Genomic DNA, 23,571 nt, shown 5'->3' with positions numbered 1-23,571 from the left:
GGAAAGAGGGAAGAGGGTGGAACTGGGTGGAACGCGAACGGTGTGGAACGCAAACCTCAGTTCAGAACAATAATAGCGTGACATAGAATATGGCATAATCGGCAAAGTGAGTGTTACAAAAACTTTATTCTATGCACATCCAGTATTGCCTGTGCCACGGGGGAGTAAGGAAAGCGCATTATCATTGTTCATCTTTAAAAAATCCTATCACGCGCGACGCAGTTGTGGAGTTCGGGGCAGGTTATGATACCAAAAAGGAGTTTGAAGTTAAACTTGATGTCAACGGGATTCATTACGGCATTAAGCTCGTGATTATTTAATTAACATAAAAGGAAAGGTTTTGTTACGGATAGCAGAAGATACGCCAATAACAAAAATGTGCCGATTGAACAAACGTATTCGAATCTATGCGACAGACCAATTCAATGAAAATTCCACATTTACCAGCTTTCTGCACAGTTTTGTAGCGACCGTCTGTCCCTGCTTTGTCCCCGCTTCTCGTAAAGCCGGTTTCCCTCGCCTTGAGGGGCCCCTAACCCCTGCTCTTACTTGGAATCGAGGCGGCTGCCCGAATACGACGCCACCAAACCACTCGACAAATTTGTTGTTGCATTTGAAAAAAAGCAAGTTGAATCTCTGCTACCAACCTCTCAAAACGAGTATTCCTTTCCTCCGCTAAACCAACGTCCCAACAAGCGGTGTGTGTGTGTGAAAAAATTTATTGGAATGAGGTCCGAAGGCTCGACTTCTTAAGTCAAGGCGGGCCGCTCCCACGTTGGCACTCTCAGGCTGAGCCTTTCAGCGACATCAAGGGCCCTCTTGACGGCCCTTAGTTGGTCCTGAAACAATGGGCTTTGAATCCTTTTCTCCCACAGTGTCCATTCTTCAACGAGGTTGGGGAGAATCGCGGGGCACCCCGCCAGCATATGTCTGATTCCAATGATGCCATTACAGTCGTTGAAGTCCATCTTAATCTCCCTCTCTGGATATATCTTATTAATGGTGTACGGTGTGGGATACGTACCTGTTTGCAATAAGCGCAGTGAGACTGCCTGAGCCCTGTTCAGTTTTGAATGTGGCCCGCGTCCTAAATAGTAGTGTTTGGTAATGTAATTGTATGTTATTAAATGATCTCTGGATTCCCTGGCTTGATTGTGAACGGCTCGGTTGTGACTGTCACGGTTAGCAAGTCCTCGTGCCAAGTCATGAGCAACCTCATTGAGGTTTATCCGCGTCTCGTCCACTTTTCCCATATGCGCAGGAAACCATCGAATTTCAGTTCTTATAATCCCAATGTTTTCAGAAAGTTTAGCTGCAACACCAGCTACGTAGCCTTTATCAAAACACTTTATAGCGGATTTCGAATCACTGTAAATGCAGGCCCACTCATTACTCCTGATGGCTAGAGCAATTGCCACTTGTTCCGGCACCATGGGGTCCTTGGTAAAACTAGTGATAGCATCTTGCACCTTCCCTTGATAATTAGAGACAATGGCGGTATATACTTCTTTACCTTTCACCCAGGCTGCACCAATTATAGCTGCCAATTGGTTCTGCTGTTCTATTTCCTGCAAGAGTGCTTTAGCTCTTGCCTTTCTCCTTTCGAGATTATATTCTGGATGCATATTTCTGGGGAGAGGGTCGGTTCTGATCTTGTTCCTAACGTCAGTCCTTACTTCTACTTCAGCCTCTATTGGGCTCCTTGATGTATTCAGTTCTGCACCTATTGCCTTTAATATGTTCCTGCCAGCTCGTGATTTTGTCAATCTTTCGTGTTGCGCTAGCTGTTGGGCCTCCGCGATTTCTTCCATTGTGTTGTGCACCCCTAGACTCATGAGTTTGTCAGTTGCAGCGTTACTGGGTATCCCTAGGGCTACTTTAACGAGCTTCCTGAGCATCACATGAAGTTTGTTAAGTGCTGCCTGCTTCCATTTGAATAATCCAGCCACATAAGTGAAGTGACAGAGAGCAAAGGCGTGTATTAGCCTCAAAGCGCTGTCTCCCACTAAGCCTATGTGTCTATTGGTAATTCTCCTTAGGAACGTAATGACTTCATCTGTTTTATTCGAGATATGTTGTATTGTTCTATAGTTAGCATTGTTTCCGTCCATGTGATACCCAAGAACCTTTATTGTTTCAACTAGCCTGACTGCGGATCCTTCATGAGTGTATAAGCACACTCTTGGCTCATCTTCCGGAATGTAACCTCTTGGTTTGTGACCTTTTCTGCGATGTTTAATGACCAAGAGTTCTGATTTGGCTGCCGAGCATTTCAACCCCATGTCTTTCAGTGTGTTCTTTACAACATATAAACTTTCCTGCAATCTGGTCTCTGTCTGTCCTACATTACCCTTGACACTCCATATGGTTATGTCGTCGGCATATACCACCTAATGTATACCCTCAATTTTCTCCAGATTTCTTGCAACCTTGGACATTGCTAAATTAAATAGCATGGGGGAGAGCACAGCCCCTTGTGGAGTGCCCCTATTTCCCAAATTCTTAGGTTCTGACTTAAGCTCACCCAGCATGAGTTGTGCAGCTCTATTTCTAAGAAACTCCTCAATCATGTTAAATAGTCTCTTACCTAACCCCATCTCCGAGAGGACGCCAAGTATTGCCTTATGCTTTATACGATCAAAAGCTTTTTCCACATCCAATCCCAAAAAAGCTTTCGTACGCGCTGGGCTGGCCTGTATAAGTTGGTGTTTGATCAGTAGCAGAGCATCCTGAGTTGACAGCCCAGGACGAAAGCCGGTCAAGTGGTATGGGAGGATGTCGTTCTACTCAACGTATTTAGTGAGTCGATTTAGGATGACATGTTCCATAGCTTCGCCTAGACAGGACGTTAAGGAAATAGGACGGAGGTTGTCCAGAGGGAGTTGTTTTTCTGGCTTTGGTATGAGGATAGTATTGGCCACCCTCCATTCCTCTGAGTATACCCCTTTTCTCCAATATTCATTGAAGTGTTCAGTTAGATAATAGATTGATTCACCATCTAGATTTCTTAATATCTTGCTAGTAATTCTATCAGATCCAGCCGGCGATCTACTATTAAGAGTGTGAAGAGTCGCCCTCACTTCACTCTCAGTGAAGTCCCGGTCAAGTTCATCACATATTCCTCCCGTATATTCGGGGCTCTCGTCTTCTTCGTTTGGTTGTTTAAGTGGGAGATATTTGGCTGCGAGACTATCCATGATATCCTTCTGTGTTTTATCTTGGCTTTCCTGATGAACCAACTTATATATAGCTGTTCTCTTGCTTGTCCTTGTTTCATTCTCGTTGCGCAAGTGCTTGAGGAGGTTCCAGCTACCTCCGTGCTTGAATCTACCATCAGCCGAATTACAGATCTCATCCCACTGTTGCTTCACGAGAGTCTTCGAGTGATCATAAATTTCTCTGTTTAATTGCGCAATTTTTTTCCTTAGCCTTCTGTTATGTCTCTGCGTTTTCCATCTCTGTACTATAGACTGTTTGGCCTCAATCAGATGCGCCAGCCTGCTGTCCATAGCCTCAATATTTTCCTCTGTCCTGATTTCTTTAGTGGCCCATTTGACGTCCTCTCTGAGCTGGGTGACCCATGTCTGAAGGGGATCCCGCTCGGCATCTAGAGGCCCCACTTTCCTTCTGTTCGCCCTGATTTTTCTGAACTGATCCCAATCAGTGAATTTGAAGATTCTAGTTTCCTGTCTCGGTATGCGTATGGTTATGTGTATGATATAATGATCGCTCCCGAGATCCATGTTTGAATTTTCCCAATTGGCTCCTCTTGAGTTGTTTACGAAAGTAAGATATGGTGTGGAGTCCCTGCTTGTCGACGTACCACAACGGGTGGGATACGCCGGATCAGTAATCAAGCATAACCCCAAATCCATGGCGAGACTCCACAGCTCCTCTCCCTTCTTTGTGGTCCAAGTGTATCCCCATGTGTGATAGGGAGCATTAAAGTCCCCTCCAATAATGCGCGGGGAGTTTTCGGCAACCGAAAGCACCTTGTTGAAGAGTGCTCTAAACATCTGGCTCATATCGTTAGGACCGCTGTAAATATTCAAACAGAAAATGTTTTGCGTCTTACCTCTGTTCCTTTAGGTATTATCTCAACTAGAATAAATTCAAACCTGGAATGTCTAAGATGAATATCATGCTCAATGTACGGCAACTTTTTGTCAATGAGGGTCGCCAACCCCCTCCCCGTTTTTTTTGTCTCTACATATAACTTTGTACCCAGTAAGCACAATTTCGTCCACTAAGGTTTCCTGCAGCATAATTACTTTTGGTCTGGCCTCAGATGACCTGATCACCTGTCGTAGTGCTGCTTTTTTGTGTTGGAACCCGCGACAATTCCATTGCCACACGTTAAATCTATGATTACTGTCCATTGTTATTAGGTGAGGCTGCTTTTCTATTACCCGCTACTTTCCTCTTTGTGATGGTCCCCGAGAATCCAGGAATTTTATACTATGCGACTCCGATGGCAGATACTCATCGTCGTCATCCCGCCGTTAGTTAGTCTCCATTTTCACAATTTGTCCACTTTAAAGTTGGTCGTTTCCACTGTTTCTCTTATCGCTTTAATTGCATCTTTAATTTCGTTGAGTGCTGAGAAGACTGACTCATCCTCGGAACTCACCGTCCTCTTTTTAGGGGCAGGAGAGCTGGATTTTCTTGGATTGCTGCTTTTGCTTACAGGTCTATGTATCTCTACTCTAGCAGGGCTCGACTGGTCTTTTTTACAAAGCTCTACTACCTGCCTGGTCAATTCTTCATTAGCTTTTCGTAAAGAAGCTTCTTCTTTAATTAACTGCTCTATTCTCGCATCATTGTCATCACCCACAGCCGCCGAGGCGCCCCCAATAACCCTCGCCATACCTTTGACTTTGTCAGCCAAGATGGTTCCTGGCGTCGTCTTCTCGCCAGGTATTGAGTCTCTTTGCACGAAGCGCACCTGCGCTTCCTTTGACTTGGAGTGCCTTTTCTCCCTGGATAGTGAGCGATGCCTGGATCTGGTGTGACTCCTGGAGCGTGAGTGCTCCCTGTCCTCGGGGCGATGGTTGGGCGCCACCTATTGCGCCTCGGACTGTGCTCTTGTTGACGACCGAGTACTGTTGCCCTCTCTTCGATGGAGTCGTACGACGTAAGAGACTTGAAATCTTTTCTTGCAAAACTTGTCGCTGGTAGGGTGATCGCCGTCACAAAATTTACACCTAGGTACAGACACATGTTCATCTCCTAGGCTGCGAGTTCCACAACCCCTGCACTGAACAAAGTCAGGTGTTCGACACACATCAGAGCGGTGCCTGACCCTTCCGCAGGTGAAGCAGACGTCGAATTGCTTCCGGTAAAGGTAGCATCTCACTAGTGTGGATCCATACCTGACAAAAGCGGGCACTTTGAGTACATCGAAAAGCACAATGACCGATTCCGACGTCTTGACGCGCTTAGCAGCCAGCGCAAGCGGGTTCAAGTCATGCACGATATTTCTTGTTATCATAGCTTGGGAGTCTCTGATGTCCGCTCTTCGGATGACGCCTTTGCATGTGGCATGTGGTGCCACTTCGTATGCATTTAAATCATATTCCGCTTCCATGATCTTGAAAGACTTGATTCTGACGTACTTCGCAGTATGTTCGGGCTTAGGTGTGCTGACCACGATGATATTTTGAGTGAACTTTGGGCAGACCACATCTTCATGGGCCTCGTCTTCCGTTAGACCGGACGCCTCGATAACTGCAGAGCGAATCGTGGTGGTGCTCACCTTGTTCAAATTGCTCCCTCCTCGAGGCCTTATAGTGATCTTTCTGTGCTCCTCGGGCAGTTGAGGCATCCTCGAAGCTTTGGTAATCCGATTCTTGATCATTCCACCGACGGCGGTTCCCTTGACTCCATGATCTCGCTGATTACGTGGCAATGTGCTGTCCTGATCCACAGCCTTTCTGCTAGCTCGTGATCTTCGGCCAGCCGTAGTCGTCCTGACCATTGTTTCCTTCATGTCCAGTAAAATCTTCATCTTCCATGTTTGTATCCGCGATGGCTGCGGTCAGGTGGTCTTACTAGGCGCAACAAAGGCCCTACTCCTCACTAAGGAGCAGAAAACTTTCCGTAAGATTGTGAAAAAACAAGCCCCACCTCGAATCCTGATGTCAGTAGATTCAACGTCGCGCCGCGGATCCAGTGGTATGCTTCTTTTCGTTGCACTCTCAAAACTGACGAGCGGAGCAGGAAAAAAAATCGGAGCCGATGCTTCCACGTCTGCACTGCTCGGCGCTTCTTCCAACAAACGGTGACCCAGGAGAGTTACGGTTTTTTTTTGAACGCCGCTCATGAACTACCCTGCTCCTAATCCTGCTGACAGAGACGACAGCAGGATTACGTCTCCTGTGCATCACCTCAGAGCTTCAGCTTCCGAGCTTTTGGCCTAATTATCCCTGAGTGTTTTTATGAAAATGGAGACCCATTTTCAACTTCGGCGCATCACTTCACAGACAACTGTTCATGCAACGGGATCCGACATGATGAGCCTCGATTATCTAGCTGCACTTGCTGACCGCATCTGCGACTGGTCGTCTTCGGAACAGCTACATTTCACCTGTGCGAGAGTGAGAGCCACGCGACTGACTCTCACGACAGGAGGCAACGCTGACAAACAACTTTGGCATCACCACTACGTTCAGTCTCCCAGCGCATCTAAGGGCTCTCCGCGATAGTTTTGCTGGTATCACCGTCGCTGTCACGAACAAGCAAGTCGCTGCACTCAGCCCTGTTCGCGGACGGGAAACGCACCGGCCAGCCACTGACGACTATATGCGACATTGGCCCGCGTGCAAGCCTCCTATTCTTCGTAGTTGAGGGCATCACCGGCACTCGCCAGCTCGTTGACATCGAAGCCGAGCTGGCTATCGATCCCGCCATGACCGGATATCGCCAACGCCGTCAGTACACGCCCAAGCTCCACGCAGTGAACAGCACTGCCATGGCGTCGTATAGGCTCGGATGAACGACGCTAGGCATCGCAGTCCAGAGCTTGCGTAGATGGGTGATCGCGATCGCGGTCGTCAGCGTTGTCATATTCCAAGCGAACTTCTTCAGTCATATCAATGTGAATGTGAGTGTTCGCGATCGGCGCCTAAAGAATGATATCACTTCCCTCGATGTACTTGACCTGCAGTCCAACGTCACCTCATCTGCCATTTCGGCCGGTATCAACGTACAACAATATGCTTGCTGGGTACCCTCAACTCAGGAAGCCATGAAACGATGCGCTGCAACCAAAAGACAAGGTGACGGATGATATCACTACCACCTGACAACTTATCGCCGCCTGGCCACAGAGGCTCGCTGGACAGAGCTTGGAAGTCGAACACATGATTCAACTATTCGTCCTTTCTCCAGCAATTGGTCTTCACCACTCCATCTAGTTCCAAAGCAGGACCATGGCGACTGGTGGCCATGTGGTAGTTACCGAGCCTTTAATTCCCGTCTACTGCAGATCAATACCCACTTCACCGCACACGTGACTTCGGTGTTCGTCTCGCAGGAACCAAAATATACAGCAAGAGTAATTTGATGACCGCGTGCCATCAAGTTCCTGTTGAACCCAGCGACACCCCAAAGACAGCAATAACTGTTCCATTAGACGTGTTTGAGTCTATCCATGTGCCCTACGGTTTGAAGAATGCGGCGTAATCTTTTCAAATGTTCATAGACGAGGTAACGCGCGGACTCCCGTTCATTTTCATCTACATTGAGTACATTCTCGTTTGAAGCCGCACAGACGAAGAGAACAAAGAGCACCTTCGCCTTGTATTTTAGCGACTGGGTGAATATGGCCAAGTCTTAAAGCCGGAGAAATGCACTTTCGAAGTATAAGTCTTGGATTTTCTGGGCCCTCGCATTTCACCACAAGGCATCAAGCTACTGGAATCATGGGTGCGCACAATTGAGGACTTCCCTTCTCCAACCACATTTCGCAAGTTGCGCGATTTTCAGAAGCCGCTTACACATCTGCTGCATAGTGAATCCAAGAAACCGCCTGCATTTCAGTGGCCCTCAAAGCATGAACCAGTAAGCGAAAACGAGGCTTGTCACGGCATTGTTGCTGCATGATCTGTTGGCCGTCGCGCCAACTCCCCTTATGGTAGAGGCGTCGAGCACAGCAATAGGTGCAGTACTGCAGCAGCTTAATGGCGAAGGCTGGAAGCCGCTCGACTTCTCAAAGCGACTGAAACCTACAGAAGCTCGCTACAACACCTTCAGGAGGGAGATCTTGGCCATCTATTGCGCTGTCAAGCATTTCCGTTTTTTTTTTTCTTGAAGGCTGCAGCCTTTACATTCTCACTGACCACAAGCTGCTATCCTAGGTTTTAAAGAACAATAGTTTCTCGGACTCTGATTGTGGGCGTCGGCAACTTTCCTTTATTTCCGAATTTTCTACGGACATCAGCCACATCTCTGGGACCAAAAATAAGGCAGCTGACGCACTGTCGCGGATGGCCACTGTGCCTGGGGGGCCCTTTGAATTTCCGATCTCTAGTCGCCGCTCGCCAAAACGACCCCGAGCTGCGCCAACGGCCGGAAGAAGGCTCGTCGGTCCAGTTTGCGCAGGTGCCGCTTTCCTACATTACACTGGTCACGTGCGATATATCGCAAGCAGCTCGTCCCCCCTTCGTGCCCCATCAGTTTTGGTGGAAAATATTCGATTCACTGCACCCGCGAAGGCATTCCGGTATCTGTATGGCACAGAGGCTTATCACGGACCGCTTCGTCTGGCCAGGGATAGACAAAAATGTTCGAAGCTGGGCAAGAAATTGCCAAGCCTGTCACGCCGTGAAAGTCACTCGCCATACGCCTTCAGTGGCGCAGCTGTTCTGATATCCTGAGAGCCATTCCGATCACGTGGATTAAGATTTGGTGGGGCCTCATCTTCCATCGTGCCAAGTACCTCGTAACGTTTGCCGACCTGTACTCAAAATAGCCTCAGGTGACCGATCTGCAGGACAGCACGGCCAAAACCGTGGCGTAAGCATTCGTTGCTCCGTGGGTACCGCGGTACGGTTGCCCTTATCGTATAACTGCTCAGCGAGGCCGGCAATTCCGAAGTTTGGTTTTTTCTGCCCTGGCGGGTGAGACTGCTCGGCACGTGTCTTCATAACCCCACAGCTTATCACCCTCAGAGAAATGGCATGGTCGAGCGTCCCGTCAGATAACTGAAAGCATGATTGACTGCCATGCTCGATAGAAAGCTCTGGATGGAAAGGCTGTCCCTGTACTACTGGAGCTGCAAACAACAATAAAGGATGACCTCGGAGTCAGCGCAGCCGAGATGCTCTATGCTTCATGAACCGTGTTCCAGGCGAGGTTTTTGGTATCCAGCGGCCGCGCGGCACTTCCTGTCTCGACCACATTCAGCCTAGAGCCCCGCTTATAGCCTACGGACAGCCTATTTTGAATATTAACTCTTCCTTTTTTCCTGCATCAATTTATAACGCTCTGGCATTGTTGGAGAGGAGCTCTTGCGGCGACCGTCCGTCCCTGCGTTGTCCCCGCTTTTCGGAAAGCCGCCTCCCCTCACCTCACGGGGTCAATATCCGCGGCTCGTTCTTAGAATCGACGCAGCTCCCCTACTAGGATGCCCTCAAAGCCACCCGAGAAACCTGCATGCTTTTGCTTTTGGATAAGAATCTGTTGACTCTACTTTCTCAAGCTTTCAAAATGTGTACTCTTTGCATCCACTGAACCGAGCTCCAGACAGGGTTGCTTATTTTTTTCATTTTCGCCCAAAATAACATTAGGTGCATACAATCATTGTTTGTCCTTAGTCAATGGGAATGCTTTTTTTTGTTGAAACATTAAGTTCTCTTGTGCCTCATCTATTTGCACAGTGGCATGTATTTACTCTGAAGGACTGGCTCAGAAGGGGAGCACATTCAGCGTCACATATGGTGTGGCTAAAATAAAATTATTCAAGTAAATTCCATCTTTTCCATATCGGGCGCTAGTTAATAGGTCTGCGTGCTTTAGACACAGCAACCAGCTGAGGCTGCAGGACTGAGTCTACATGCTACAATGATCATGGTCACCTCTGAGTTAGTGGGCTAGATAAGCACGCCCTTGCACAAATTCTACAAGGCGAGTGTAAATAAACACTCGTTCTCTTACCAGGTCCTTGAAGATTATTTATTCTGCATATTATTCTTCAGAACTACTGCTAAACACTGGGGGCTCAAGTGGCAAGTATTACGAATCTCGTAAATGTAGTTTGTTTACTTAAGCTATAATTAAGTTGCGCATAGATTTTATAAATCCCACATAATATTGTGATTAGGTGCGAATTCACCTGGTTCTGGCATTGTAGTTATTTTGGTGGTTTTATTTCAATTTATTCACCACTGTTCGTCGTAAGGTTGAGCTACAGGTGGCAGCATCATCGCCATATTAGTGCGGATAGGTGCTCGGCGGCACAATATGAAACTTACAGGCGTCGCTTTGTTACGAATGATGTGGCCCGACTGTTTGACAGTAACAGAAGTTAACTAGTCATATATAGCCCTCCAATGCCACGGTTTTTTACAGTAAAAATACAGAACGTTTCTATTTCTTTGACAGAAGCTCAAGCTGAAAGAAATGAAATTACGGGATTTTGCGTGCAAAAACCACTTTCTGATTATGAGGCATGCTGTAGTGGATGACCCCGAAAATTTTGACCACCTGGTGTTCTTTAACGTGCACCTAAATCTAAGTACACTGGTGTTTTCACCCCCATCGAAATGCAGCTGCCGTGGCCGAGATTTGATCCTGCGAACTCGTGCTCAGCAGCCCAACACCATAGCCACTGAGCAACCACGGTGGGTAGAAGCTCAAGCTGTCATGCAAAAAAGGACTGGAACTGAGATATAAAGTCCTCTGTGCTGGCCCTTAGTCCGGCTTTGTTGTATGTGTTTCGCTCACGTTCCTATTATTTCGGTAATGCTGGATAACTGAAATATTACTAAATTCTGCATGAATCTTGCACTAATTATAAAAAGCCTTTATCTTTGTACTACTAAGGAAATGTAGCAAGTTAATGCGCACTCTATATTACCAGTCGTATCCATACATATCCTTGCTTTCGTTTTATGTCGCTATAGAATTCAAATGTGCTAAGATATCTCCTGAACAGGCTAGACCACTGTGATTGGTAGTGCATCACCAGGGCTACCAGGTTGCTACAGACAAAATAATAGTGTTGCGAGTAGAAGTTATGTCTATGCACAGATTGCTTTTAGTGGCGGAGCCAACGTGCGTAGAACGGCGAAAAAAAAAAAGAACTGAACTCTTGTTCATCTCGTCCAAGGCCACTATCAGTGTCCTCTTCTTCGCGCATTAGAGATTGTGACAATATTTCTCTTAGTTGCTATAAAAACATCATTTACCCACAAGCCTGCCCTTATAAACGTGCCTGATGGTGATGCGACAATGCTTTAACAATTGGAGGAACAAAAATGAGAAGGTTGTTTTATTTCAGCTAACAGTGGCTGCTGCTTTCCACCAAAGTATGAACGCCACACTGAATAGCGAAATTAAATTATATTAGCCGCCTTTGAACTCCGTGTTAATATGTCCAGTGTTTAGAGTCTGCCGTGCCACAACATGATTATGTTATATTACTCTATATTTGTCTCCCTCTTGTAGCCGCGAGTAAAAACACATAAGCCCACGAGTCACTTGTGAGGCAAAATGCATACATGGTAGTGGCATCACAACCACCAATTTACAGAAATTCTAAGGCTGAGATAATTAAACCTTGTCACGTATGGACTAAGTGAGACATATGCACGTATCACCATTATCATATTGCAGTTATTGTAGCATGAGATGCCTGATGCACTATTGAATGAGTGCAGGTTTCTTAACTTTTTTTCAACTGCTGGGTGATGTTCACGCGCCTCGTTCATGTTTCGTAGTAGAAACACAGCGGAGCGATCAACAAATCATGAAAAGTCGGTAAATCGTGGAATTTATGTCCGACTGCAACCACTTTTTCGCTGAAGATGAGATAAAACACTCTTTGTTATGTACTTGAAACACGAAGAGACAAGAAAAATGCATATAATTGTGGTGAATGGAGGCTGCCACGATAACACATCACCCATTCGGTATGGGAAACCACTGATCTTACTACAGCACAAGGGCAAAGTACAAGGTTTTATGCCTGTGTATGTCGTCACTGAATGCCGACCAACATTTTCAACTCGCCAATGAACGCGTAAAAGGCAGTATTTAGTGATGCGCACGTGCTACACAAACATGTAAACACGTAGTGCTAGCAGACGACGTGCGGCACTATTCCCAGTATCCGTGGTTAAAGTGGTGCCCGCCAGGCGGCGACTCTGCTCGATCTCGCGGCCAATAGAAAGTGCGCGAGACCTCACATGGGTGCGACGACGCTAAACGACGCGTGATGGCAGCGCCACCGTCGGACGCGCTAATGTTACCCGTTGTGTAGCCTTTGGTAGCAAACCAAGTACGTTTTCATATACTCGCCCTTGTTAAACAAGGCTCCATGTCACGGGCCGTCTCACGGAAGCTGGATTTCGCTCTGTGAGCGGTAAAAAGCTCTTCAATAGATGCAATATAGAAAAAGGGATTCATCAGGTACGTTTTCGGCCTGGAAATGGACTGCGAGAGGCAGGAAGAAGGAATAGCAAGAGGAAAGTGGGTGCTCTCCCGATGGAGCTTACAAAGTTACGCTCCCTATAGCAAAACACAGTACCCAGTATCCAGCGCCATGCCGGTTTATGGGCGCACTGTTGCGCGCTGGGTGCTGGAGCACTGGACCGGTGTGCCATACCGGACGGCACTGGGAATGGGTGCGAAAAGCAGCTCTAGAGCGAGCAAAACACGTTGCTTGGCTACCGTATATATATTTTTAATAAAGAAAACAACAGTGCGAATTTTAAGACAATGAAAAAAACGAGAACTTAACACTAAGGTGATTTGATCCTTTCACATCAACATTTAGAGCCCAGTACTTTACCACAATGCCACACTGCCATATGAAAAATCGGGGATAATTTACCTTGTCAACACTCACGCGCAGTTTCAGTTCGTGCTAGCATGTTTCGCACAGCCATGCTAGGTGCGCTTTCGCGCGCCAACTGAATCGCACGCCTTCATTAGAAATAAAGTGTTTTAAGCATATAACCTTATGCCTTCAAGTGCCACAAATGTAATTTTCATTTACGATTGCTATTGTAACTTCAAAAAATGTCTTAAGTGAAGCATCAACGCGCGACGCTGCACGGGATGTTACCCTTGATTTTTATAGCTGTTTCTCTTTCTTGGAGCCAGAAAAAATGCAATATTTTCCTATTTTAGCAATACGTTTCAGTCGACACGTCTGTGGAGTAGCATAGTCGTATCTCAGTCAGAGCGACGTCGGTTTGTGCGGCTAGCAGCCTTCCGCAAAAGGACATGAATGCGCATGCTTATATAACGCGTCACAACGGCGCTCATTCTTTCTTGTGTTGGCACTACAGCTACGGAAAAACGGCTTACTCAAGTACACTGAAGCATAAGCTAACTATAGTGATTGCTCCTCCCTATGTGTGTTTATTTCAGGTCTCAAATTAGCCGATAGATTGTAGACTGACTCAGTGGCTACGCTAGGCCTAACCTTCGGTGTAAGGGTAGGCCTTTCTTACTGTTATATTTAGTACAGTAGGCAAAGTGCAAGCACATGAATGGCTTCCACCTTGTCATAGCTGCAAGGTCATCAATTAGCGGCAGGTTACAGGGGTCCGTTGGAACGGCTCCGAACGACTGCTGGGTTTGCTTATTTCGTGTCGACTCCACAACACTGCGACCCCTAGCAGCCATCGTTGGCGTCGTCGCTTATAAACAAATATAAGACCATTGCGGAAACACATAACGGACACAAGCATAAGAAGTGGGGTCAATGTGAGGAAAATGCCAACATCCACTGCTACTGAGCAAGGAGCCCTCGCCCAGGCCCCCAGGATCACAATTGCATGCGTAAACAGATCACCTTACGCACCTTTATTAGAAATTGTGGCACGAAACCGACGTTTGCGTGATGAAAAAAAGGCGCTCTTTAGGACATGAGACGAGCAACTCGCGATAAAGTTATAAAAAAAAAGCGCTTGCTTGACCATGAAGACGCTTTTTTTGCAATAGGGCTTTCAGTCTACTTGAAGGTCAACTTTTAAGGAAAAGGGTGTCTCTCTAGTACTTCAACTTATGTCTTAAAGGAAACCGATTTTGATGCGGTTATGCGAGGACAAGAAAGTTATGTAGGAACTTAATTCATCTTGCGTGCATTGAATGCGAAAGCAATGTGACTCTTCCATGCGACTTTTCACTGCGTCATGCGTTCCAATTGGGCAAATTTAATTTTGGGTGTGGGTCAAATCAATTTTAGGAGTGTGCCAGGTGGATTCGGAACGTGGTCAACTCAATTTTCGAGTTCGCGAAAACCAATTTTCGGGGCGGGCAAAGGTCGTTTTTAAACGTGCGTCAGCTCAACTTTCTAATTGGGCAAAGTCGATTTCGGGGTCGTCCACCCAAATTTTAGGGGTTGGTCAAGTCCATTGTGGGAGTAGGCCAGGTCAGCTTTGAACGTAGCTCAACTCAATTTTCGAATTGGACAAAGTCTATTTTAGGGGTGCACCACAGAAATTTTAGGCGTGGGCGGAGTCAACTTCGGGAGTCGACCAGGTCGGTTTTGAACGTGGGTGAACTTAACATTCGATTTGGGCGAATCCAACTTTTCGGGTGCGGTCCGTGAAATCATACACACAAATCACGCGGCTTTTCACCGGGGTGTTTCGCAGTGCGGGCCGCAGCAGGTCTATCGCAGGGAATGTGGCGTCATCACATGGCGGCGTTGGTTTGGTGCCCGTATGATGTTAACACCGGGCGCTCGACTTATCTTCTAGTTCATGCGCCATATAATGCTATGGCTTTATATAATGCAACTCGTGCACTTAGGATGTGTTTGTGCAGGCCCTATAAGCCTTTCAAGTACGCTCAAAAATTGTGAACGTGAATCGTGAATGCCCTTTTCACGTCAAACATTTGTCACAATGAACAAAACCAGAACTAGAAGCTTGAGCCGATGACTACAAAGTTGTGCAATTGCACCTAGTGAATGTCGGCGCGCTTTTATGAGGTGTCGGAGCACAGCGTCTGCGATGTTCGGGCCGCCTGCGTTCGTAAAAAAACTCTGCCTTCTCCACGTCGCCAAATTTCGGTGTGCGTGAGGGTTACAAATGCGGAGGCCAGCAATGGGAGCCACACAACAATCACCACAATTTCCAATGGTCAAACACTAACATTATAAGGTAAGTGTTGCGTAAAAAAGCAGAGACGCCACCTACACTTTGCTATACGTAAGATGAAAATCAGCAGCCATACCGTTTATGCATAAATTACGGATGTTTCTCACCTTTCTTAACACTTCACCTCTACACACTTACGGAATTCATTCCAGCCATTTTAAAATTTATCTTACTTTTACTCTTTGCAAAATCCCCTCTCTGGCCTTTGGCTACAGTATATAAACTGTGGTCTTTTTCTTAGCCTCTCACATGCTTCGCAAGACGCCTTGATGCTATATTAAAAGTATAATTGGGTGAAGTGACGCTGATCATCTCGTGGTACCTCTTCAGCAAATGTGCTTCATAATCACAGTCGCCCTTCAATTTTTTTCGCTAATTGTGTAAACAGGTAAATTTTCAATCATTACAGGGATCGTAAGCTGAAATGCAAGATGTCTATATTCGAAGGCTTCTGCAGAAATCGTACGTGCGTATCTGTACATTTGGCGTACGCTACGGTCAAAGCATGTCCTGCTGCTCTATTCTTCCAGTTATAAGCGTTTTTCTATTGAAGATTATCGATGTAGCAAGAACATGCAAACTGCTGGAGTCCTGACAAAATAACCGTAGAATGAAAGCGCTTACTACTATGAACCTACAATCTCAAAGCTCCCGTACAGTTTAGATAAAATGAAAATTCCGAAATGCGTTACATCTGATTATGTCTTTCAGACAAATCATTAGTAGTCCTTAACTGTCCAACCAAACGTCGTACGTGCGTATCTGTATATTTGGCGTACGCTACGGTCAAGCATGCTCTGTTCTTCCATTTATAAGCGTTTTTCTATTGAAGATAATCGATGTAGCAAGAACACGCAAGCTGCTGGAGTCCTGACAAAATAACCTTACAATGAACGCGCTTACTACTATTAACCTACAATCTCAAAGCTCCCGTACAGTTTAGATAAAATGAAAATTCCGAAATGCGTTACATCTGATTATGTCTTTCAGACAAATCATTAGTAGTCCTTAACTGTCCAACCAAACGAGTACTATGTGTCTGGAAGTGTCACAACTAATGTTATTGCCATTATCATTACTAAAATTATTATTATATGTGTGTATGCGTGGCAGAGTTCCGTCCAACCATCGAACTGAGCATTCCCATGACCAAGGCTGACAGTAATGAGTGGCTCACCGTTCTCTCAGAGCACAATGAACTTGTGGTTGCTTGAGTACAGAACGAGGCTGGAGGAGAGCACTCACTTCCACGTAATGTTCAGTTTTGGCGGTGCTCAACCAGGGGAGGCAGCAGTCACCCTCGGAAGCTCCCAGCTCTGGCGTCTTCGCGTTCTGCATGAGTACAACACTTCAATTAGCGGGCATCAGAGTCAGGTGTATAGAGGTGGGATCAGAAGGACAAAATTATCAATATGTGGAAAAAGTAGTACAAAGCTGAAACGCCAATTCCCGAGTAAGGGAACGCAAAGCCGTGCAGAACGCTGACGCCGGCGCGAAAAATTAAAGAAAAGGAAACACATTCTAGCCTGCCTGCCTCAGAAAGGCCCTGCGCAAAAAAGAAGCATGGAGGGAAGGACTAAAAACGAACGAAAAGCAAAAAGTTTAGCAGTACTCAGCTCAAACGATGAAGCTTCGCCAGTTGAAAGGGGCTTTTCCTGGTACGAGCACGGAAAATGCGAATGCGCCCGGGCTTGTGGTCCTCGTGCAAGGGCGATGGCGATTAATTTCCTCCAAATCTGGCCCACACCCACTGCGGGGGCGAAGAAAAAAATCGAATGATATTAGTACAGCAATCCCCATAGAGGGTACGCGCCACTCTCTGAGATACAAGACAAGAGCAATTAGGCATATACGTACTGCAAGTTTGCCAGTAAAAGGGGCGCAGTCTTCTTCAGCGACATGGATGGCAGTGTGGCGCCGTTGTTAATTGCTGCAGATCAGTGCCGTAATCGCGTCCTCTCTGGAAATTTATACTGTCATACCATGCGGAATACAGAGCAGAGGAGCGTCATCAGCAATAAATTTAAGATAAGAATAATTTTGCCTATCTCTATACTTCTGTAAATGAAATATTTTTTGTCAACATGCAACTGAACGCGAGCAGCGAAGCTAGCTACTTTTAGGACTGTCCCATACGGGCTAAGTAAGAACCATTTGGAGCTCACTTATGACGGTAAGTAAATTTCGTATGTTATTTCTTAGTCTCATATGCAGATTCAAGGGTTCAGAAGTAGCTCCTTTGATCAGTCATTGAGTAGCGCTCAGCGACAAAGTGGGAGGCAGGGTCGGAGTGGCGGCAGCGCTCCGCTACGACTCTCTGCTCGTGAAAGGAGTCCAACCACAGAACCTGATGGAACGAACTCTCATAAAAGTTCGCGTCGAAGACAGAATTTGGCTACATATATAAAGGGAAGGGTTGATCGCGCCAAAATGACGGCGCTACGTACAACATCAAAAGGGGTCTAAGAACGTAAACGGTTAGCGCTTGTGAGTAGATATTATTCTTGCTTTCTTGCTTCTCTAACCGACGACGACGTGCAAAATTAGCGAAGAGTACGTGAATCTTCTGTCAAATTGTAACAAAAAACAATCCTCCTCCATCGGTTGTCCACATCTTTACAAATGTATGGGCGCAGGCATTCTGTTTTGTTTCTCGAAGGAAATGTGTGCACCGTTTTGGCTGTGCACAGCGTGCAAGAGCTGAACGTGTTCGTAAGTGTGCGTTTTCAGCGCTCTTTCGATATATACAGTCATTTGTTTTTTTTCTTTTTATCTTTTTGCACTTTCCTGTCGGTTACTAGTGTATGCTGGGCACACCAATTAAATCCATTTAATTCTCTTTGCTAGTTTCCCGCATGACATTGCCAATGTTTCCATTGTTATCTCTTGGGAAGTGTTGCTTTGATCCGTGAGCGCTTTGGTGCCTATTTATAGATTGCCCATCCGCCGAAAATTTGTTTACGTATGTACCGCCAAAGTAAAGCTGGACAGCTGCTTCAATGGCTTCATGCAGTTTTTGTGAAGCAAGATTCAACGAATTTGCTTTCACGATGTGCAGTTTGTGCGCGTAATTGCAGGCTCTGTGAATAATCAAACACCGGTAGTTTGCAGTTACCGCTGATTTTGCCTGCAACATGACGCTGCTTCACCGCATGCTACTCGCCATTGTGCACATTACTGTGTCATTGCAATAAATTTTCTTACTACTACCCACGGCCATTTTGCCAAATCTGGTGTTAACGTTGTTATTTTCCAGACGTTGCTAATGGTGTACTGAATCTGCCCTCACGCTTGGTGAAAAAACACAGTCCGTGGGTCGCACAGGCTGCTGTGAACATCGAAACCAAATTTTGGAGTAATGCGCGGCACGTGGGGCACGCAGGCGGCGCGCAATGTCAACATGTTCTCAAACACTGTTTTTTCAACAAAATCCTCTCCTCACAAAATCCTCTCCGCAGATTCCCATACCTTGGCCGCTATTGACTAATAGTTGAAATTAAATACTAAGTGTGGTTGGATCAGTGCGCTTCTTCCGACTGTGTTGTCTATATTTATTCACGTAATTAATTAAACAGTCTAAAGTGATCGAATATATTTGTTTCGAATTTCAATTGCGATGACGCACTGAAGCAAGTGCTACCGTATTCCCTGGAGAATCGTATGAGAACTCGTCCGCTCCCCCACTGAGTATTGAAACTTTGGTCGCACAGCTCATTAGTGTAGTCGGCTGGTCTCGCTATTTTGTATCCTCCACTTCCATAGCATTCACAGTGTCAGGTATGGAGAAGGAAGCGGGGGCACTGCAAACGGTATAACATGTGATCTATCATTGCCAATAACTCCTCTCTTACTGCTTCATTTATGCACTTTTTCCTGCAAAGTATGTCTGAGATAATCTGATTCGGCCGCGCGGCTTATCAGTGTCATAGCCGGTGGGCCTGGCTAATCTAAGTTAGTCTTGGACACTCAACTAGCCTTGAACTACGCGTAACTACAGTCAGAACTAAGGGACGGTTGCCAGCACATGCTCACTGCTGGCCGCTAGATGCTTTGGCATATTCCTTTACGTATTCAACCATACCCTAAAATGCGCAATTTGGATGTTGCTGCTGTCCATTGATTAAACTGGCGCAGGACAAAGCTAATCCGCACCACATAGTACACCTAGGCTTGTGTACCTAAGTGTGAGTGCGTGGACCCGTCCTGTCGCGAACATAGTCACTGCAGTTTCATTATGTTGCGTCTGCCATGGAGTTGCCTACAATTTCAAGCGTTCAACCACCAAAGGGAATGTTGTGTAGTACAAGAATTTGCTTGTGCTTTGTGCTTATGGATTCAGATGTTCCTGTGGCTTTGTTTATTGCGCGTTATCTGTCTTCGTGGTGGTAAACTTCAAAAATCCATACATGTATCAGTGCCAGGGACTCTGCGTGTACGCACAATCGCAAGTAATTGCAGCTGTTCAGCCTATCGAGTTGGCAAAATTGAAACACGCCAAGCATCTGAATGCTCTGGCGTCCCGCAAGAAATTGATAAGGCCACTCTATACCCTTTGTTTATACATGAGTCGGTAACGGTTTCAAAATACTTCACCTTTCGCACTGCAACGCAAATGCATTCAAAGAACCCCGACTGCTTCTCATACTTCCCAGCCGTTGCAGCTTATGGAACCTTAATGTTTTCCTGAAAACGCTGGCGGCCAGTTCTATACACGAAGGCGAGCTTTCTGGCTCTCTGGCCGTGGATAAAAAGAGACTTAGAAACTGAAAATATTGGCGGGATATGCAGCCATCTTTTTGAGCAAAAAAATATAACGGCGTATTGATACCGAAACCAAAACTAGGTATAAAAGTCAAGGCTATGGACCTCGTCCTTGGACGCACTTGATACTTCAAGTTAACCAGTTCCCACATGGACGTCTTGCCATTGTTGCCCAATATATATTTTGAATATATGTATACGATGTCTGTTTTCTTGCCTAGTCGACTGGCAATGCTATTGAACGTTGCCTTTTACCTCGTGCGTGGTGTTAAAAGCGCTGTCTAACGCAGTGCTAAGGCATGCTAACCTTGTCAGATATTACAGTAGAGCTGTTAGAACCTCGCTGGGTTTCTCTTGACTGAAGTGACTAGCACAAGATTGGACACGGGATACAAAAAGGCGTCAAGGACAAGCGCTTGTCCTTTTCGCCTGTTTGTGTCCGGTGTCCACTCTTGCGCTAGTCACTTCAGCATGGAAGAACAACTAGCCCGGTCTCACACCCTATTTCTCTACGCCCGCAGTTTCACCGAATTGGAGGAGAGAAAGCTGAGGTTGAGAGAGAAAGCAGAGGATAAAAAATTGCCTGTGGTTTATCTCTGGTTAAGCCTAGTTGCGAAAGCAAGCGCTGCAAGGCTACGCTTGTTGTGTTAGCTTGTGGTTAAGCGTTTGGTTTAGCTCTACTGTATAGACACAAGACACACACACTGTTCAGGTAACGACTAGAATAGATGACGACAAGGTAACATCTACGCATCTCATTCCGACGCTCTCGAGTACTCAAAGCGGCCTCTTCCGCAGTTGAAGAGTCACTACGGGACGTGGCACTTCTAGCCGCATCTTCGTTACGACGCTTCGCGAGTCGCGCGGCGCCTTCTTCTGGCGTCTCTTGAGCGCGTTGTCTCTTCCTCGCCTCGTTCTGTCGTCGTCGCGTCTTTTTCGCGCTCTCCATAATGACTAAACACACCGACGGTAAGCGCATATATAGTACCCCCCGCGAGGCGGCACCACCTCTCCCTTTACCCCAGCGGAGCACATCTGGTGGAGCGAGCGGCGACGGCAGCGGCGTTGACGGCGGCGCCATGTGTTGGAGCTCGGCTGCGGCGTTGGTCGTTCGTCGGCCGCGGCATATGACATACGGCATATGGCTGCTTGCATACGGCATGCGGCGCGACGAGGCGAAATGGCTCGCTGGCTGGCGTAGTAATTAATACATAGAGTTTCTCACTATAACACCTAGAGGGAAATCTGGTGCCACCTCCATGGGAGTTTTTTAAGGGGGCACCGTGCCGTCATGGGAATGCCGGTATCTGTGTCTGCGAGGCTCGTGTTGGCGTAAGAGGCTTCGTCTAAAACGTGGATATAGCTACACAAATAACGCGTTCTCAAAGTAAAATCTTCGTAAAATGTTTCCATTCGCGCAATTACATCTTTACTCAACTACAATACATGACCAAGAGAAGAAAAGCAAGAACAGACAGCAAACAGTTTCAAAGCGAGCACAAACCTTGTCGTCTGTCCTCCAACTTTGGTGGCCCGCTGATACTTTTTCGTGTAACATATAATTGTACACGCAATAACAAGTTCTCGTAGTTAAACAAAACATATTTTTGCGTACTAATAAAACCAAAACAGCTTTTCACATGCTGTTTCAGTAGAAAATGAGTCATTGTGACATTGTGATTGGTGCTTGCCAAGCGCGTCTTCAAGGTGTCTATCTCCCCGAGAACGATGCCAATCCGAAGTCACAATATATCGGCATTCCCATGCATACCACAGCGCAGCAGCGCCAGTTTTGGCCTATGTAATGTAGTGAGAAACTATGAATTCAAGCTCTCGCATTAAAGTAGCATAACGCAGTATAGCGACGCGGCGAGGGTGGGTAAAGCCTAGCGTTTGCGAAGGAGTGGCGCGGCGGAGGCACAGGTGGTGTGACGTCATTGCTCTCCGATAAAAAACCCGCGCGTTGGCTCCGGCGTATCTCAAGACGCTTCTAGGTACACGGCGTCGGAGTAAGCATGCAGAGGTAAGGCGCGGCGCTTGCCGCCGCGTCGCGTCGGTGCAGCGTCTGGCACGCGACCCGCCGCATATGGCGTCTCATCAAATTTCCTCTGTTGCTTGCTTGCATGGATGGTGGTGGTGAAAAACTTTTATTGTTCTCAGCAGAGAAGCACATCGAGGTACGCATAAGCCGGTCCTTAAAGGGAAGCTGAAGAGTCTGTCGAATTCAATAAGACGCTCATATACGGATGCGGGAACCTTATAAACCATGTCGGTAAAATTTGGGTTTTTTTTTTCAATTAGGAGCGACGTAATCGTCGGTTGAAATTGCGCTGTAGCTCCGCCCCCCTTTGAGTGAGCGAGCGGAGCGGAGACCGGAAACCGCGGTGTTGTGACGTCAACTCTGCTTCGTTCCTTCGCAGCGTCCGCGACCGTGCCTGACCGCGCTTGTTTCTGCGTGCGTGCCATCGTGTATCTGCTTCGATCGACCCTGCATTCCTTTGTTGGTGCGTCTGCGTGTATGTAGAGTGGTAGTCAACGTGCGTGGTAGTCAACGTGAGTGGTAATCAACGTGAGTGGTAGTCAACGTGAGTGGTAGTCAACAGATGAAGGTCGCTACACGTACCGCATGAACCGGGAAGCTTTTCGCGCGTTTAAACCGTCTTTGTAGATTGCCGACAGCTTTGGACAGCGCACAAATGCCGACGATCGCATCCCCGCTTACGTTCCACGAGGAGGCATGCAGGAACACAACACTACAGTTGTTTGACCGGAAACTAGCTCACTAGATCACCGAAAGATCGCCGAGATCACTAGATCGCTTTGGAAAAAACACACTCACTAAAGAGCATTTCCAACACGAGGAGATCACAAGGCTTTGCTTTCGTTCGCGTCTAAAGCACTGCTCGCACCAGCATCGTTTGCTTCTTCGAGAGGCCGGCTCTTCGCAATCGGCTCGTACATGTAGGGAGTAACGCCGAACTCCTCAGAAAGACGCAGTCTCTCTAAATTTTCCATTACCGTCTCAGAAAACAGCACCAAACTACCTGGCACCGCGCTTCATGTGTAGCGGCAGCGGTCGGCAGCGGCAGAGTTGACGTCACGACGCAGAGTTTACGTCACAGGCGGAAACGAGACGCACGAGCTGGGCGTGTCCGCTGCTGCACTTTTCGTCAAAATAAAATATATTTGCGCTTTCTTTCGCTCAATTTGGATACGATATTCGAATTCGGAGGGTTGAAAACCATTATGTACAGATGTTCACTCATTTTTTCTGGAAAACCTTTCAGCTTCCCTTTAAGGACCCGGCCCTTAAAACACTAGGAAATACCTAGTAGGAGACCCCACTGGCGTCGGCCGCTTCCCGGGCGCACTCAACCAGGGCCCTTTGGGCTTTGAGGTCATAGCAGCCGAGCAGGGTCGGCTCCCAGCCTTCCCGAGTGGGGTTGGGGTGAGGGGTAATAGCTGGGTTAGATGG

General features: G+C 46.9%; 1 protein-coding gene across 4 annotated transcripts in view; it reads right to left on the bottom strand.

Annotated features, from left to right (window-relative positions):
* LOC139061302 (calcium-activated chloride channel regulator 1-like) overlaps nucleotides 1-17,061 on the bottom strand; it is a 380,566-nt gene extending 363,505 nt beyond the window's left edge. For 2 of the 4 annotated variants that reach the window (XM_070541081.1, XM_070541084.1), the window contains exons 1-2: nucleotides 16,953-17,061; nucleotides 16,513-16,667 (exon numbers count right to left, since the gene is read on the bottom strand). The gene's annotated coding sequence lies outside the window, so the exon portion shown is untranslated. Of the gene's footprint in view, nucleotides 1-16,512; nucleotides 16,668-16,947 lie in introns of all 4 variants that reach the window. The other 2 variants (XM_070541083.1, XM_070541082.1) reach the window with 2 other exon arrangements.
* Between the last annotated feature and the right edge of the window lie 6,510 nt (nucleotides 17,062-23,571).

The sequence above is a fragment of the Dermacentor albipictus genome, chromosome 6 (genome assembly GCF_038994185.2).
Source record: "Dermacentor albipictus isolate Rhodes 1998 colony chromosome 6, USDA_Dalb.pri_finalv2, whole genome shotgun sequence".
NCBI classification, from domain to species: domain Eukaryota; kingdom Metazoa; phylum Arthropoda; class Arachnida; order Ixodida; family Ixodidae; genus Dermacentor; species Dermacentor albipictus.
Note: the sequence above shows the minus strand (reverse complement) of the source record. Positions and strands in the feature narration are given on the sequence as shown.